The sequence below is a fragment of the Eubalaena glacialis genome, chromosome 9 (genome assembly GCF_028564815.1).
Source record: "Eubalaena glacialis isolate mEubGla1 chromosome 9, mEubGla1.1.hap2.+ XY, whole genome shotgun sequence".
Lineage (NCBI taxonomy): Eukaryota > Metazoa > Chordata > Mammalia > Artiodactyla > Balaenidae > Eubalaena > Eubalaena glacialis.
Genome location: NC_083724.1, coordinates 115,955,676 through 115,974,030, shown reverse-complemented (window position 1 = coordinate 115,974,030; position 18,355 = coordinate 115,955,676). Strand labels below are relative to the sequence as shown.

Below are 18,355 nucleotides of genomic sequence, written 5' to 3'. Positions count from 1 at the left end.
TTTTATACTTTTATATATTTTCATATAAAAGTATATTGTTTACTTAGCATCCTTTCATTTCGACTTGAAGAACTCTCTTTCTTGTAAGGCAGGTCTAGTGGTGACGAACTCCCTTAGCTTTTGTTTATCTGGGAATGTCTTTAACTCTTCTTCATTTCTGAAGGACAGTTTTGTTTGGTAGAGTATTCTTACCTGGCAGTTTTTTCTTTCAGTACTTTGAATATACCATCCCACCACCTACTGGTCTGCAAGGTTTCTGCAGAGAAATCCACTGATAGCCTCTTGGAGATCCCCTTGCATAGGACAAGTCATTTTTCTCTTGCTGCTTTCAAAATTCTATCCTTGTCTTTGGCTTTTAACATTTTAATTACAATGTATCTCAGAGTAATGTTCTTTGGGTTGATCCTGCTTGGGGTCCTTTGAGCTTCCTATACTTGCATGTCATTATCACTCCCAAGACTTGTGAAGTTTTCAGCTATTATTTCTTTAAATAATCTTTTCACCCCTTTCTCTCTCTCTTCTCCTTATAGGACTCCCATGATAGAAATTTTCAAACACTTGAGGGTATCACATAATTCACATAAGCTTTCTTCACTCTTTTTCATTCTTTGTCCTTTTTGTTCCTCTAACTAGCTAATTTCAAATGATTTGTCTTTGCGTTTGCTGATTCATTCTTCTACATGAACAAATCTGTTGTTGAAGTTCTCTACTGAACTTCAACATTCCATTGTATTCTTCAGCTCCAATAATTGTTTAGCTCTTTTTACGGTTTTATTTCTTTATTAAACTTTTCACTTTATTCATGCATCATTTTCTTGATTTTGTTTAGTTGTCTACCTGTGTTCTCTTGCATTTCATTCAATTTCTTTAAGACGATTATTTTGAATTCATTGTCAGGCAAAGCACAGATCTCCGTTTCTTTGCCTTTGGAGCTGTATTCGTTTCTTTTGGTGGTGTCATATTTGCCTGATTCTTCATGATCCATGTAGCCTTGCATTAGTGTCTGTGCATTTTTCAAAATTTTATTTTATTGAAGTATAGTTGATTTACAATGTTGTGTTAATTTCTGCTGTACAGCAAAGTGATTCAGTTATACATATATATACATTCTAGGGTCTGTGCATTTGAAGGAGCAAACACTTCCTCCAGTCTTTACAGACTGGTTTCCACGTTCTTTGATCAGGAAGCACATAATGTCTGGCCATCTCTCTTTTTGTGATGTTAGCATCTACTGATGCTCAACGCTTAGAAGTGTTAATTCCTTGAGAGCTGCAAAATGGTGATTTTCAATTCTCTCACTTCTTTTTCATTCATTAGTTGAAATACCTTTATAGTGAAAAGCTTCCCCTCAACTATTATTTTATTACTCAGTGGTACAGTTCATAAAATAAAGGGAAGATAAATGTTGGATTATGTCCATTTACTTAGCAGTCTTCAAGATGATAAACTTGCCCACTCCAAGGTTGACCAATCCGTTTTTTTTTTAAGATTTTTTTTTTATTTATGGCTGCATGGGGTCTTTGTTGCTGTGCGCAGGCTATCTCTAGTTGTGGAGAGCGGGGGCTACTCTTCGTTGATGTGCACAGGCTTCTCATTGCAGTGGCTTCTCTTGTTGTGGAGCACGGCCTCTAGGTGCACAGGCTTCAGTAGTTGTGGCACACGGGCTCAGTAGTTGTGGCTCATGGGCTCTAGAGTGCAGGTTCAGTAGTTGTAGCACACGGGCTTAGTTGCTCCATGGCATGTGGGATCTTCCCAGACCAGGGCTTGAACCCGTGTGCCCTACACTGGCAGGCGGATTCTTAACCACTGTGCCACCAGGGAAGTCCGACCAATTAGTTTTTAAAATATCATTATAAACGCATTTATTTAAACATATTTGATATGTTTCACCCTTTCAATTAGCTTGTAAGCTCTACCTGTCATATCTTTGGCTAGGGAGAGCCTCTTCAAATTGTCTCCTGAGTCCCTTTTGAAATACTCTCAATAGTCTCTTATTGCTTCCTTGCTATCTGGCATGACAGGATGTTCCAGGCTTGTATATTTCCTACTCCATGTCTGGAATCAGCCATTTCTCCAAGAAGGCTCATTTCTTTAAATGACAATAGGTACCTCAAGACCATCACTTGGGCACTAGTGATGCTTACTGCAGAGTGCCCAGCTATGAGATCATGTGGCTAAAACTGCCCATCAAAATCTAAGTCTTGTCAGACCCACCAAATCATAATGTCAAAAGAGTGCAACAGCAATCCATCACAATATAGAAGCTGTGTGTCTGGAATCATACATAAGCAGGACCAGGTGGTCTTGTAGGAAAAAGTAGCCAGACTCCCACAGCGTCCACCAGGGTTGCACCAAAACCACTCCCTCAGTTCACACCTATGGATGTAAGGGGATGCTATACAACCAGCTGAAGGACAAGAAAAAGGCTGGATTTTGGTTTATAAATGGTTGGCTTACTATGTACAGATGCAAGCCAAAAATTCATAGCAGCCACAATGTAGTCTCACTCAGGAGTGGCCATAATAAATAGTGATAAAGGAAAATCCTCCCAACTGGTGACCTTCAAACAGTGCACCAGTTACCCACTTCATGTGGAAGGAAAATAGCCCAACTTTAGAAATCAAGCTTTTAGAAAATGGCTTGGCTGGCTAGTGAGAATCCAGAAACAAAAATACTGAAAGATCAGGAACAAGGAAATCTGAGGTAGAAACATGTGGATGGACCTAGGAGTGAGTATGTGCTATGAAGATATCTGCATCACATGTTAAAGCCAGTCAGCGGGCATCCACCAAGAAAGAGGCACTAAACAACAAAGCTGACAAAGTGACCTGGCTTTGTTGGTCAGCCTGGTCAGCCTGTTCCATTGGCCACCCCAGTACTGGCATGATGGGCACAAGAACAAAGTGGCCATGGTGGCAGAGATGGAGTCAACATTGGCACAACAGTGGACTCCCACTTACCAAGTTTAATCCACTATTGCCATCACCAAATATCAACTCCAAGCACCTGGTACAGCATCATTTCTCAAGGGTAACAACCAACCACTAGGTGGCAAAGGGGAAACGCTGGGTTCCTTCCATGCTGAAAGGGCCGGTGGTTTGTTCTCACAGTAACAGACATATTCCAAGTGTTGGTTTCACTTTCCTGCTTTCAGAATCTCAGCCAACTACTGTTACATATAACACTGTTTCAGACCAGGAGACCCGGTTTACAGCACAAAAGATGCAGCAATGAACCCATGACTACAGTTTCCACCTATCTTATTATATACCACACCACCCAGAAGCTGCCGTTCTGATTAAGCACCGGAACATCCCCGAGGCACAGGTGCAGCACCAGTTCAGGGACAACTCTCTGTGAGGGCACAGTGCTATCTTTCGGAACACTAAATATGCAGGGAATCAATGACCCCAAAGATACTGGGATACTGTGTCCCCCAAAAGAAAAATACATGTATTAGAAAAAAGGGGTGAAAACAGGATTGGCTCCACTTACCATCATTCCCAATGACCCATTGGGAGACTTTGTACTTCCTGTCCCAGAACTCTTGGCTCTGTAGATAGAGTTAGAGGTCCTGGTCCCCAAAAGGGTACAGGTTCAGCAGGGGACACAGCAAGAGTCCACTGAATTATATGCTGCTGCTGTTGCCTAGGCACTCTGGCTCCTTGCGTCCAGGGACAAGCAAGCAAAAAGAGCTTGCCAGGTGAACTGACCCACAAGCAGTGTAGGAGATCTCTCTTGGGCCTTGAAACCATTTGGTGTTACAAGTTATATAAATTTTAGCCAATGAGATGTTTCAGAATTTTACCTCATTGTGATTTTAGCATATACTTGGCTAATTACCAGTAAGGTTAAGCATCTTTTCATATTGTATACTGGCCATTCATGTTTTCTCTTTTGTAAATTGCTTTTGTCCATTTTTCTATTAGCTTATTATATTTTTCTTGTTGATTTGTTGGAGTTTTTATATATTCAGAAGACTAATTCTTTTGTCAATTTTATGTTTGCAGATATCATCTTGTATCTGATGTGCCTTTTACCTTCATTTATAATGCCTATTGTCATGCAAGTATTTTAAATTTTAATTGTGGTTAAATTTCTCTATATTTTCCTTTATAATTTGTGCTTTTTGTATATAATGCATAAGAACTCTTTCTATACATTAAAGTCAAAGATAGTATCCTATATTTTCAGAACTTTTAAAGTTTTGATCTTCACTTTAGGTTGCTAATCCATCTGGAAATAATTTTTTGTGTAGGGTATGCGGTAGGAATTCAATTTACTTTTTTCTATATGGATAACCAAGTATCCAAAATAAATTATTATTTATTAAATAATCTATTACTTCCTCACTTATCTCTAATGTCACCTCTATCTTACATCATTATGAGTGATCCTGTTTCTGGGCTATCTGTTATATTCCATTCATTTGTCTGTTCCTGCACTAATAACACACTGCCCTTCATTCACGTATTCAACAAATATTTATTCATTGCCTACCATGTGCCAAGAAGTGCTCTCGGCACATGGAATACATGAGTGAACAAAACAAAGATCCTAACCTCTTACAGAGCTTACACTCTAGTGGCAAAAGACAAATAATATACACTAAAAATAAAAAATAAGCACACGATATAGCAAGTAAGAGGTAAAGAGCTATTAAAAAAAGAAAAGAAAAGAAAAGTAGAACAGAGTCAGAGGGATCAGGAGTGCTGCGGAAGGTGCAATATTAAATAAGGTCTTGGGGTGGACCTCAAAGAGATGGTGACTTCAATAAAGACTTGAAGGCAGTAAGGAGGTCACCCATTCAGTTATCTGGGGTACGCAGTGTTCCAGGCAGAGAAAAGCATCACTACAAAGGCACCAAGAACATGTCTGCTATGTTTAAGTGGCAGGAAAGAAGCCAGGATGGCTTGGGTGGAGTGAGCAGGGTGAGGCAGCGGGACGTAGATCAGGTAAGCCGGCTCGTGTAGGGCCTCGGGGGCTACTGTGAGGACTTTGGATTTTACTCTGAGGGAAATGAATAGCCACGGCTGAGTTCTGGGCAGGAGAGGGGAATGACGTAACTCCTGTTTTACAGGGTTCACTCTGGCTGGTCTCTGCTGAGAACAGACGGGAGCGGACTAACCTCAGAAGCAGGGAATGCTTAGGAAACTACTGCTATAGCCCAAGTGAGAGATACTGGTGGGTCAGACCTGGGCATAGCTGGGGAAGTCACAAGTCAGCATCAGACTTGGGATACTTTTTGTAGAACCAAAAGGATTTCCTGACAGGTCGGAAGCAGGGTTTGAGAGAAACAGAGAGACAAGGATGATCCTAACTGATGTTAACAGTTTTATATCTCCCTGTCCAATTCTTATTCTCCTTCTTTTATCTCATTTTATTGCGTTGGCTAGGACCTTCCACACAATGCTGAAAAACAGGGGTGATGGTGGGAAGCCTTGTCTCATCCTAATGTTAGAGAGAATGCTCCAAGAAGGATGAGGTTAGCTGTAGGTTTTCAGCAGATACTCTTTTTCAGGTTAGGAAAGTTTCCTTCCATTCCTAGTTGTAAAGAAAGAGCTTTTTGCCATGAATGAGATTTGAGTTTGAACAATGCTTGCATTCTTTTGAGATGATCACAGGGTTTCCAAATCCTGTAATCTCTTAAAGTAATATATTACATTTATAAATTTTTCTGAACCATCCTTCGGTAAACTTTACCTACTCATGATGCATTTTAATATTGAAGAATTACTTTTCCGAATATGTTATTTCAATTTTTTTCATTTATGTTCATAAGGAAAATACGTCGTAATTTTATTTCCTTGTACTATCTTGTCCAGAATTAGAATCAAGGTTATATTGGCCTCATAAAATGCACTGGTTAACATTTCTTTTTTTCTTTTTTTCTTTTTCTCCTATGTAATGTTGCATAAGAAAAATTTATTTGTTCCTTGGAGTTACAGTAAAACTTTCTGAACCACCTAGACCTTGTGTCTTTGGAGAGGAGAAGGCAGGGATTAGGAAAAACTGTCTCATTGTTATGTGTTTATTCAAGTTTTCCTATTTCTATTTCTGTTTTTAGACGTTTTCAACACTGAACAAATCTTGGCTTTCACTGATCCTCTTTTTTTTTTTGGTTTGTTTTCTATGTCTGCTCTTTCTTTATGGTTATCCTGTTGTACAGTTTACTTTTAGTCTGTTCCTTTCCTACTTTCTTGATATGAACTTAGCTTATTTAATTTTCAAGTGTTCTTGTTTTTTGATAAATGTATTTAAGGCTATATATTTTCCTCTAAGTTTTGCTTTAAATACATCCCACATATTTAAATATGCAGTACTTTCCTCATCATTCTTTTTTAAATATTTTATAATTTCCAAGTTACTTCCTTTTAACTCAAGGATTAGTTAAGGGTGTACAATTTAGTTTCCAAATATATGGCCTGTTTCTTATACTAGCTTTTCATTTTGATGCATTGTACTTAGAGAACATGGTCTTTATTGTGTTCTTTTGAAATCTGTTGAGACTTATTTTATGGCCTACTGCAAGAGACAGGTGAACCTTGGAGCCCTGGAGCATAAGAGGTGTCTTTTACAGAATATAACCAAATGGTTCTTTAAAGAATATTTTATCCCAAGGTGATACTGATGCCAAGGGTCTGCAGACTATAATCGTTAAAACTTGTTACTTGATAAAAATTTTCCAAAACTCCTGCTGGATTTTTTAAAATTTAGAGTTACCTTTAAGATTCCTGCATTTATACTCAAACTTTTTACCTGTCATTTCTCATGAATATTATCTGTGGCTATGGGATTTTTTAACACTTTTGGGAATTACTTTATTTTCCCTTAGCATTTATGATTCTCAGCTGAAATCTTCAGAAAGAACTTTAAAGAAACTTCAAATTTTCAAAAAGCCCTTTGCATTCACACTGCAATTTTTGACCTGATGAGTAAAGATCTGTGATTTTTGAAATGCTGTTTTTCTAAAAATAAATGAGAAGCTGACCACTACAACTTTGGCACATTTGAAGGCAGTCTTACTTCCCTGCCTCAGGACTCTGCATAAACTGGCTAGAACAAGTTCTGCTCCCTAGCACGCCCCCTTCTCCCGCTCTGCCTGCGACGGGTGTCACTGAATAACAGCCTGCAGACATCAGGTGGATTAGGAAGAGTGCTCCATCCCGTCAGACTGCAAACCGAAAGGGAGGCTGGCTTTCAACAGTACATGTGCAGTCACCCATGTTCCTTTCACATTTTATCCAAATGTTCCCTCTCTTCCAGCTCTTTTCCCTACTTTTAGACTTTACTCAGAACACAGCCACGTACGCAATCATTTCCAGGGTTACCTCCACGACTAGGATCCCGGAAAGGTAGACAGGAGAGCGAGCGTGACACAGCCATCCCACTTCTGAGATCACATACTACCCCTCCTCCCCAACTCGTTTGCAGTTTGACAGCTCAAGCTCACAAAGTCACTTTGCCCGTTTTAACTTGCTGTAAGGTACACTTTCCTTTTTCTGCATTTAAAGCAGCCTTTTTCTATATAGTTCAAACCACATATCCTCTATTTGGAAATGGCTCTTAACCCATAGGTCTAACCCCTGACCATCCACCTAAGAAAGCTTTAGAAAGACGCATTTCCAACTCCCTGCTGGGTATCTCCACCTGGAAGGCTCCCTGACACCTTGAATTCAAAACATCTAATACCTAATTAACCAACCAAGCCAGCATCTTCTTCCGATGTCTCTGTTTTAATTACACTGGAATTTTCCCAGACCCTTAATAGGAAAGGTGAGAATCACCATTTTTCTTTCCTTTTATTTGTCTCAGCCTCAACAGTCTCCTGGTGTCCTGTTATCTGTCCCTCATATTCTCATCCCTTTCCCATCACCACCCTAGTTCCAGCCAGCTGCTGCCTCTTTAACTGTCCTCCCACCTCAGCTTTGCTCCCTCACTCCCACCCATTGCTTTCAGGTCAATTTCCGTCACAGACACTTTCCAACGTGTCCTTTGTCTTCTTTAAAACCATGAGTAGGTAACATGCAAGAGCCTTAAGCATTAATAACACCTTTTAATCCTATGATTCCACTCCTATGAAGCAGTTGTAGGAAAAATTTTTCAATTGGCAAATATTGATTTTCCAGAAATATTTTAACAGCATTATTGATAATAATAAAAAATTTAAAACAACCTAAATATTCAAAAGTTGAGAAAGTATTTAATAAATGATGGTCCACCCATAATTTGGAGTAGAGTACTATGTATCCATTTTTCTAAGATTATTTGATTACATGTAAAAATATCCAAAATAATGTTAAGGGGGAAAAAGCAAAATATTAAACTGTATGAAGAATACGTTCATGTTTTGTTTAGTCTGTTTACACTTTGACAAACAGACTCAAGGGAATAAATCAAAATGTTAATAGTGGTTATAAACTCTGAGTAAGATTACAGGTGACCTTTATTTTCTTCTTTATAGTCTTCAGTATTTTCCAAATTTCTGCACAAGAAGTATGTATTCCAATTGTCATAATCAAAAAGAAGTTTTTTTTAAATGTTTACACAGATTGATAGATACACAGTCTGGAAGGAAATGCAATAAAATATTAGAATAATAGTTGCCTCTGGTTGCTCCCTTTTGTGTTTTTATATATTTTCCAAATTTTCTTTAATGCGCGTGTGTTATAACCAACACGATTAAGGTGGTTATTAAAATTCTAACATCTATACCCTTTCCTCAGCCAGACCAGAACACTCTGTGCCATTCCACCCTCGCTGGCCATCACGTTACCCGCTCGCGCTCTGCATCTTCCACCCACCTCCACCTTTGGAAACCCTGCCGACCCACCCTGAGTAATTTCAGATATCACCTTCTCCCTAAGTCTTTCCAGAACGCCATTCAGACATGAAGTGTCTCTTCTTGGAACCCCAAGGCATGTCCAAGCCTCTGCACTCAGCCGTTTACATGGTCTGCCTGATGGGATGACTGCTGGCTCCCTGCACCATGAACTAAGAACACAGGGCCTGCCTCTCTGGACCTGGTTTTCCTTCTATTGCCTATCATGGCACCTTGCCGTATTAGGCTGCATGGGGCAGGGGGCGGGGGTGGTGTCTAATGAATTGAACTGGAACTCTTTGAAAATTTAATGGACCATCTTTTGTAATTATGGTGGACTTTATAATGGAGGTACTCCTAGAAACCATAGTGCCAGTTTATGGAGAGCTCAGATCTTCCTTGAGGCTTCTGAAGTGGAAACCCAATGATTATATGGAGGGAAAATGTAGTGCTGAACAAAGAAAAAAAAAGTTCTCATTTCACTTGTCTCTTTGCTCTGCCAAATTCCTGGGCAGTTGGAGACACGGGTTCAGAAGCACCAAAGGCGGTCAGTTTGAGCCAGGCCTATACACTCAAACACTTACTACCTATTCAGCCTCAGGAAAGCTCCTGATACTCTTTTTTCTTTTCTTTTTCTTTTTCTTTTTAATTGAAGTATAGTTGATGTACAATATTATATAGGTTATAGGTGTACAATACAGTGATTCACAATTTTTAAAGGTTATAATCCATTTACAGTTATTATAAAATATTGGCTAGATTCTTGTGTTGTAGCCCTATACTCTTTAAGTCTTAGTTTCCTCATCTATAAACTAGGAATAGAAATACTACTAATCACAGAGTCACTGAAAGGGTTTCATGAATAACACAGAAAAAGTGTCAAGCATACAGTAGGTACTCAATAAGTGTTCATTTCCATTCTCTTCTCTCACTTTCCCTGCTTGCTCCACCTTCCCCCTCCCAACATACACGTGCACACACTCAACACTCCCTCTCTCAGTCCACCCAAGGTCAGAGCTGCTTCTCCTGTCACCCTTGCTCTCTGAGACGTCACACTGTCCTGTGGGAGAACCCGAGAGCCATCCCCTCCACCCTCAAATGAAACAGAGAGCCTTGTGGTCTCATATACAGCCTCTCTGGATTCTGCCAGAGCTCTCAGAACTTCTCTGAGCCAGTCTCCCCATTTCCTGAGCATATAACTCTCTGGTTACCACCACTCAACTCAGACCTCCCTTCTCTAACAGCTACTTCTCGGCCCATCAATTTTTTCAAAGCTTAACGGCCCTTCACATTCCTGCCTTCTCACTGCCTCCTTCCAGCCCAGTCTTTGCCACCCCAGACCCACAAAGAACGTACTGCGAGTTATGTGCCTCTTGACCGCTCACAGGGATGTCTTAAGCCTCAATGTGTCATCTGAAAAAATGAGTAGAACTAAGTTACTTCTAGCATCCAGCTTGGTCATTGAATGGTCTGAGGGCTCTCTGGAGAGAATAAGAAGAAGAACTGAAATCTGTTTTCCTCTTTTCTTCTTCTCCTCAACTTTAAATGTGACTTTGTGACTGTGATCAGTGAGCAAATAAAATTTTTCCTACAAACAGTACATAACCTGGTATCCTTTACATTATAAGAAGAAAAAGGAAGAAAGGGAAGGGAAAGGTACAAAGGAGTTTACATTTTTCAAGTGTGGCTGGGAGCCACACATTGTACGAGTAGATCTGTGTGCATGTGGAATCTCTCAATAACCCTACCAGGAAGATGGCATTAGCCCCACTTGAAGGATCAGAAAATGGAGATTCAGAGAGGTTAGGTCACTTGCCCAAAGACACAGAACCAAGGCAGACCTAGGATTCCGACTCAGGCATGCCTGGGATTCAAAGCCAATGTTCTTTCCACTGTGCCATGCTGCATCCCTAGCAACAATTTCAGAAGCTGGTCTGCGTGGGATGCTGTGGAGCAGCCTGAGTTAAGAGCCTCCTGATTACAGATGCAAGATTGAAGGGTGATTCTGTTGCATCACTTTATCCATTACAGAGAATTCAGTGGCACCTGGTAAATAAGAGGCAGTTCATGGGGATCTCGTGAAAACAGCATGATTTTATGGAGCACTCTGCTGGAATTACATTTTCTGTAATGGGATTTTACTGTATATAAATAAAGTATATGGAGAGTCAATAGCAAAGGCACAGTGCACTACTCCCAACACATTCCCAAGGCACTCCTTTCTGTGGCTCCTTGTCCTCTTTAAAGGCACAGGGATGACATCCAGATATTATGACTCTGATGACATCACATCTGGTCCAGATGAGAGCTCCCACCAGGGCAAGAAACTGAAACCCAAATTCCAGCCACAATCGGACAGGTGTGAGCCCTTTATCAGAAGGTGGAACCTGGGCAGAGATGGGGACCATGCTCGGCTGAATTCTAGAAAGGCAACTCAGAAGACCTGAGACAGACAAGAGGCGGCCAGGCTCTGGCCACAGACACACATTCACAGACCCTGGCTGTGTGTGGCTTGGGGTAAATCACTGCTGGTCAGCTGTCCAGCAGAGAAGGGGGCAGGAGAAGGGGGATTTGAAGATAATTTTCAGCTCTAAAATGCCATGACTCTCCCCCAAAGAAGATGAATACAGGAGGTAGAAATGTAAATGAAGTCGCAATACACTCCCTATGTTAGCTTTGCTTTTTAGCAAACCTACATCATATTAAATAATTCAACAAGATGCTTTCCTTATCACAACTTACTTGAAAACTACAAAATTTTTAAATACCTTCTGCTAGAAAAGAAACCATACAGCAATCAGAATCCGATTGATATTTTCAGTGTTTAGTGACAATTACCTTCTGTCCACATCAATTCCTAATGCTGCCTTAATTTTATTAAGTATTCTTTGCAGTCTCTTCCCAAATTTAAAACATGCCCATATGGACACATATGCTCCACTGTGCCTCTGTACTGTGATTAAGGCAGCTCCAAGTTCTTTATACATGTTGTTGTGTTTCACCCTCTACCCTAGGAATAGCCTCTGAAGAGTAGTAGGTCTTTATTCACCAAGAGGATTCAAGAACCAGAATTCCAAGGTTGTAAGGCCCCTGACCTCTCATCTAGCTTAAATGCCTTGCTAGTATTAAAACATCCCTCAGCATCATGGCAAATGGTTGAACTGCCCTCAACCTTGAAGCAGTCCAGTCTACCTCTGCCGATCTAGTGACGGTTAGGAAGCTCTTTCCTACATTGAGCCAAAACCCTAGAGTTTTCCCTCCTTCGTTCTGATCCTCTCCCTCAAGGTCATACAGGACATACATAGCCCCTCTTCCTCATGACAACCTGTCAGCCCTTTGATCATCTGAAGACAGCTCTTGTAAGCTGATTACAAGCTTCTTCATTTGCTCCTCACTACATATATTTCTGAATCCACTCACTATCTGCTCTCCTCAGAGTGTGCCCAGTGTGTCTGGACCCCTTCAATGACAGCGGAGCCACACCGCTCCCCAAGTATGGGCTGATGAAGCTGTGGGTTCCTTGGACAGGATGACCGTGGCCACGCCAGCGCTGTGAAAGCCCAGGCTTCACCAAGCCAGCTCACTGGAAGCAGCACGGTTCTCGTAGCTGCTGGAAAGCAAGTGGTTGCTAGCTAGACTAGAGGATGATCGATGACTGACAGAAAGCAGCACCTCAATTCAGGAGAAGCAAACTCCTCCTGAGGACAGGAACGTGAGGCTGAAGACAAAGCCGGCTTAGAGTGAGCTGTGCATTTTATCAGGGCCTGACAAATACGTTCAACAGCTCACCTGGGGCAAAGAAAAGAAAGCCTTAAAAAAAATAGCATTCAGTTTTCCTAGGAAGCATCCTTTAGTATTTCTCTATCTCCTACATATATCTGTTCATGGGCCCTGCCTTCTCTAGGTACTTGCAATTTTGTTTTCCCTTCTACATTGGGTAAGAGATTGATGGAATTTCAGTGAACAAATGACCATGACATTTGCCAGTGGGTGTTGATTAACACAGCAGAATGCCTTCAGTTCCAGCTGACTCCTAAGAGAAAATGTAGGACATGTGGAGGCGGAAAAGAAATCCCAGATGAAGAAGTCTTCCTGAAAGGTGCCCCAAATAATCTGCAACCACAGTGTACAATATGACCTTCTTCTTACCTTTCCTGAGAAGCAGAAAAACATAGGGAAGCTAAGGTCAGCCTGGATCATTCCATTTCATCAAGAAGGAATGGTATGGTACAGCTGGGAGGGCAATTAGTGAAAACCAAGGCTTTTGTGTTACCAGAAGACTTTTGTTGTAGCAGAAGCTGTGAATCTCGGCCACTAGCTTACACCAAATCTCATGGCAAGATCCACAGGGTCCAGACACAACAAGGCAATTCTAATGGCATCATAGACTATACCTTAGGCTACTGGTCCAGTGAATCTGAGGAATTTGGAACCTTCCATCTTTCCTCTGGCATGCCCCACTGTCATTTACATTTTTTTCTTTCTGGCATGGATATACTGCTTCCTCTTTCACTTTCCTATCTCTCAACCATTTTTTCTGCCTTGAAAATATCTTCCTTTCAGCACTGCCTGGCATCCAACAGACAGTCAATAAACATTAGTTTCTTTTGCCTAGCACCTCCGTCCTCACCACCTCCTCTCGGAGCCCCCTGAAGGTCATTCATCCAGCAGGTATACAGAAAACTGGGCTGCTGACACATGTACATCACTGAGGAGAAAAACCATCCTCTATAAAATGCACTGGGCCATTGACTGCTAAATCCCTCAAAAGCTTCCACAAGTCCCCTGAGACTTCCTCTGAAAGTCTCTCTCTACATCTCTAACTCAACTCTGTGTAAATTAAGTAACAGAATATAAAAAGTTTCTCCCACTTCCACTGCAGATGTGCAGAGTAGTAGCCATTGATTCATCTAACAAATATTTATACTAAGGGCCTATATTTGAGACTCGGCCCTGGTAACCCAAAGATAATAAGACACAGTCTCCATCATCAAAAAGCAGACAGACAGTGGGAGATAACCAATTCAATATCTACTCATAATGCAAGGTGGTAAATCTTATCTGATGAACATAGGCACAAAGAGGAGTTGTGGGGAAAGACTGAGGAAAAGTTGCTGAGGCTTCCAAGATGAGCAGGGTTTCAGCTGAAGGTGTGAAAGTGTGGGAAGTGGTTAGAAAACTAGGATGAGACCCCCCACAGGCTGGGTGAGAAGTTGTATTTAAAAAAAAAAAAAAAGGCTGGTTGAATAGATCGGAAATAGGTTCTACAAGGTCTTAAATGCTAAACTAAGGAGTGGAGATTACCCTTCTAAAACAAAGATTTCCCACCAAAGGAATGATGTGGTCATATCTATACTTTGAGAAGCATCTCTGTCAGGGATGTAATCCAATCCCCTAGAAAGATGATAGAAAGACGATGACACATTAGCAGGGGGACACTTGGATCTGTCCACTGGGCTTCATGTTCATTGCCTTCACTCTGGTCCAGGCCACCATCATCCCTCACCCTTTGAAGAGCATCCCTGCCCTTGAGGAAAGGGGAACCAGATTTTATTTTTGCTGGTAATGACTGAGGCTATGGTTTTAATGGGGAAAGCAGGGTCTCTTGTGACAGAAAAGGAGATAATACAGCTGTTTGGGAAGGATATAAAGAGGGGGTGTGTGCAACAGCCTCCAATTTGGTCTTTTCAAATCTTATCACACATCATACTAATCCATTCTTCTCACTGAAGCCTGAGTGATCTCTCTAAAATCCAACCATGGTCCTATCATCTCTATGGTTCTTGTTGCTCTTAAGATAAACTATAATTTCCTTAACCCGGCTAACTGGGTGGGTAGTGATGCCAGCTAACCACAATGAGAATAGGTTTAGCAGAAGAAAGAAATTACTATCTGTTGAGTGCCGACTATATGGCCAGCAAGACCCTATAAAATGTACATGGTCTATCCCACTGAGACCTGCCTTGTGAGAAAGTTATCACTACTCTCGTTTAATAAATGATGATCCCAGGATGCAGATTGTAATGATTTGCTAGTGAGACGCAGAGCTAGGGTTTGAACTTAGGTCTAAGTCTATCTCAACACATTGTCACCATGGAACCAGAGGAGAAGGAACAATGCCTTCTAAAAGGAGTTGGAGTGGGAAGTGGAACGGTGGTCTTTGAGCAAAATGGACCTTCCCTGTTGTATAGTCATCTATGTTTATTTAATCTTTATGCCCACTCAAAACTCTTTATTCTTTGGTCCTGATTTGAGCCCTGCCTTTGACCCTCCATATTTGGTATTCACCTTGATTACCTCCCAATAACATTTCATCAAATTTAAAATTATTATTTCCTCAAATATATATTTCTGCCCCAGTATCTCTCTCTGGGCTCCTTCTGATACTCCAACGACACATATATCAGACCAACTGACATTGTCTCATAATCACCAAGGCTCTCTTCATTTTTAAAAAAAATATTTTTTCTCCCTGTCCTTCTGTTTGAATAATTTCTATTGACCTGTCTTCAAGTTCACTGATCCCTTTTCTAATGTAAGGTCCTTTCTGTTAAGATCATCCAATAATAGCTTTTTAAAAAAAATTTCAGATGCTATATTTTTCAGTCCTAGAAATTCTATTTCTTTTTTTATAGTTTACATTTCTCTAATATAGTTTATATTACTCTACTACCCCATTCTGTCCATCTTTTCCTGTAAATTGTTTAACGTATTTATAATATCTGTTTTAAGTCCTTGTCTGCTAATTTCAACATCTGACTCTTCTCTGGACCTGCATCTATTGACTTTTTTTCTTTAACTATTAATCTTTTTTTGGTTGTTTCTTCATGTCTGATAATTTTATTGCATATTAAACACTGTGGATGATATGTGCTAAATTTTGTAACTTTTCTCCAAAAAATGTTGACTTTTTTCCTGGCAAGCAGTTAAATCTGGGTCATCTTGATCCTGTGGAAGCTTAGTGTTAGATTTTACAAGAATGGGTTTATTTTGCTTTTTCCCCTTAGCCCTAGGATGTAACCCTTTACCCTGGGTTTACTCCTAAGACATGGCCTTCCTAGAGTTCCAAGGAAAAGCCTAAAGTTTTTACAATTCTCTCTAACTTAGTAGGACCCGAACTCCAGCTTTCTCATAGAACCAAGCAACTGCTGAAATCTCAGCCTTTTAGTAGTTGCTTTCTCCAAGGTTTCCTTGGAATCTCACCCTGTACATGCACAGAGGCAGCCACAGATTTGAGGGGACTTGGTACAGAGAGTTTGGGGCTCCCCCCCTCTATTGCTCCTTCCTTACAGAATGTTTCGCCTTGATTTACAGCTACTCTAGCAGCCCTTAGACTCAGCCTCTGCTTCTTCAGCCTAGTAAGCTAGCCACTTTCTATTTGAGCTCTCTCTTTTAAATAAGCAACTGTGAACTAGGAAGTGCCCTCAGGGAAAAAGCTGGTTAAATGTGGTGCTTCCCAAGTTTGTTTCCCTTATTTCAGGAACTGTGTTCCCTCCAGGTGCTGCCCAGAGACCCAACATTTGGGTGCTCTCCAGTCCCTTCAGACAACTGAATTTTTAAAAAATGTTTTGTCTAGAGATAAAATTATTATCAGCTGGAGATTCAGAAACTTACTCAATTTCAGAAATCTGCTGACTTACAATTTAAACCCAAATTCAGCTGATAACAAATACCTGACATTCCATCCCAAGAGTTTTGGGAGCTGGAAGAGTTAAGAGATTTATGTAAATGCTGATTTATTGTGTTGATAAGTTTTTAGTCTTTTCTTAAGCATTGATTTCACATTTTAAATCACATCACCACAGTCCCTTGACCTGCGCTCCCTTGCACACTTTGCATATACCAGAAGTACAATTTGAAGTGCTTCTGAACTGTTCAGCGTATTGTGGAACAACCCATTTTGAATGCAATCCAATGCACACATTCAACATGATTCTGAATGGTTTAATTCAATCCATTCCATCTAAAAATGCAAGTAATATTGATCTATAAATAGAGCAATAATAATATCTAAATACTCTCTACAAAGGATTTGTATCTGTTTTTAGCTAATGTATCATGTTAAAGGACCATTTAAATGCTTAATATATGGGGATAGAAAATATTCTAAAAGTATAAAGATATAGCATTTAAGAAAGATACACAAGTGTAAGTTAAGCTTTATCATCACCATTATTATTACTATTATTATTAATTAAAGACAGTGGGTGTTCAAGCCAGAAGTACTAGGCTAGGAGGCAACACTCTCCTACATGGCGTCCCTGCTTTTTTTCTCACCATCCTAAACATTCTATCTTCAACACAGCAGCAAAAGTGATTCTTTTAAAAAATAGGTCATATAACGTTACTCCTCTGCCCCAAATCCTGTAAAGGCTCCCCTTGGCATGCAAAGTCAAAGTCAAAGTCCCCACGGTTACCAAAGGCCCTTCATGATTTAACTCCCCCTTCATCTCTGGCCTCAGCTACGACTGCTCCCTCCTTGCTTGTTACACCCCAGCATACAGGCTTCATGCCAGGCACACCCCTGCCTCAGGGCCTTTGCATTTGTAGTCCTTCTGCCTAGAATGTTTTTTCCCACAGATCTCTATATAGTAACCTCCCGTGCCTCTTTTAGGTCTTTGCTTAAAGATTACCATTTCATTGATGCCTCCCTGACTGTCTTATTTTAAATTGCAAACCCTCACCCCACCCCCAACCAGGCATTTCCGCTTCTCCTCCCCTGCTTTATTTTAATCAACAGCACTTATCACAATCTGACATCCCACAACAAATATTTTACCTATTTATCTTATTTTCTGTCCTACCCTACTAGAGTGTAAGTTCCTTGAAGGGAGGTATTTTTTCTGTTTGTCTCCTGCTACAATAAATCATGTGATGAATAAGTCAATAAATTAGTTGAGTGCTAGACCTAGTTCTACCATTAACTAAGTAGCCTGACCTTGGGACAGGCGCTTAATCTCTCTGAGCCTCAGTCTTCTCAGAATTAAACACAAAGAAAAAAATTAAATTATATATATGAAAACACTTTATAATATGAAATTTACTACCCAAATGTAAAAGTTGGCTGTTGGTGGTGGCATTGTTTTTACAGCCACTTCATTACTAGGTAGATTAAAAATGTCCTACATGGAAAAAAAAAAACAGGGATGAAATTTCAGTCCAGTTACCAATGCATTAACAGCAATTGGAGAGCTATTTGCCATTCCGCTGGTGCACCTGTTTCCAGATGTTTGTGTGGGTCACTGAAGGCCTCTGTATTGGCACCAGGAATAAAGCACATACTATTTGCTTGGGAATCCAGCTCATTTTTTCCATGTGGGAAAGCAAGGCCAGATGCTGAACCTGTGCCTACAGGGCCTTCTCCGTCCTGAGGTCACCTTTGCACATTTCTACTACAAAGCTATTAAGGTAAGGCCTAGCCAAAGGACATACTTGCCAATCACGAGTTATTCAGCCAAAAGAAAGGAAGGCTAGGAAGCAGTTCCCATGCATTCCTGACAGCCCACTTGCAGTTCTCACTCCAAGCTCCTAGTG

At 40.5% G+C, this 18,355-nt stretch overlaps 1 protein-coding gene across 3 annotated transcripts in view; it reads right to left on the bottom strand.

The window, feature by feature from the left end:
- The window catches only part of MSRA (methionine sulfoxide reductase A), a 379,556-nt gene that overhangs the window by 201,301 nt on the left and 159,900 nt on the right, over positions 1 to 18,355 (bottom strand). The window contains exon 2 of one of the 3 annotated variants that reach the window (XM_061200757.1): positions 10,178 to 10,234. The exons of the other annotated variants lie outside the window; for them this stretch is intronic. The gene's annotated coding sequence lies outside the window, so the exon portion shown is untranslated. The remainder of the gene's footprint in view (positions 1 to 10,177; positions 10,235 to 18,355) is intronic. 3 annotated transcript variants of the gene reach the window in all.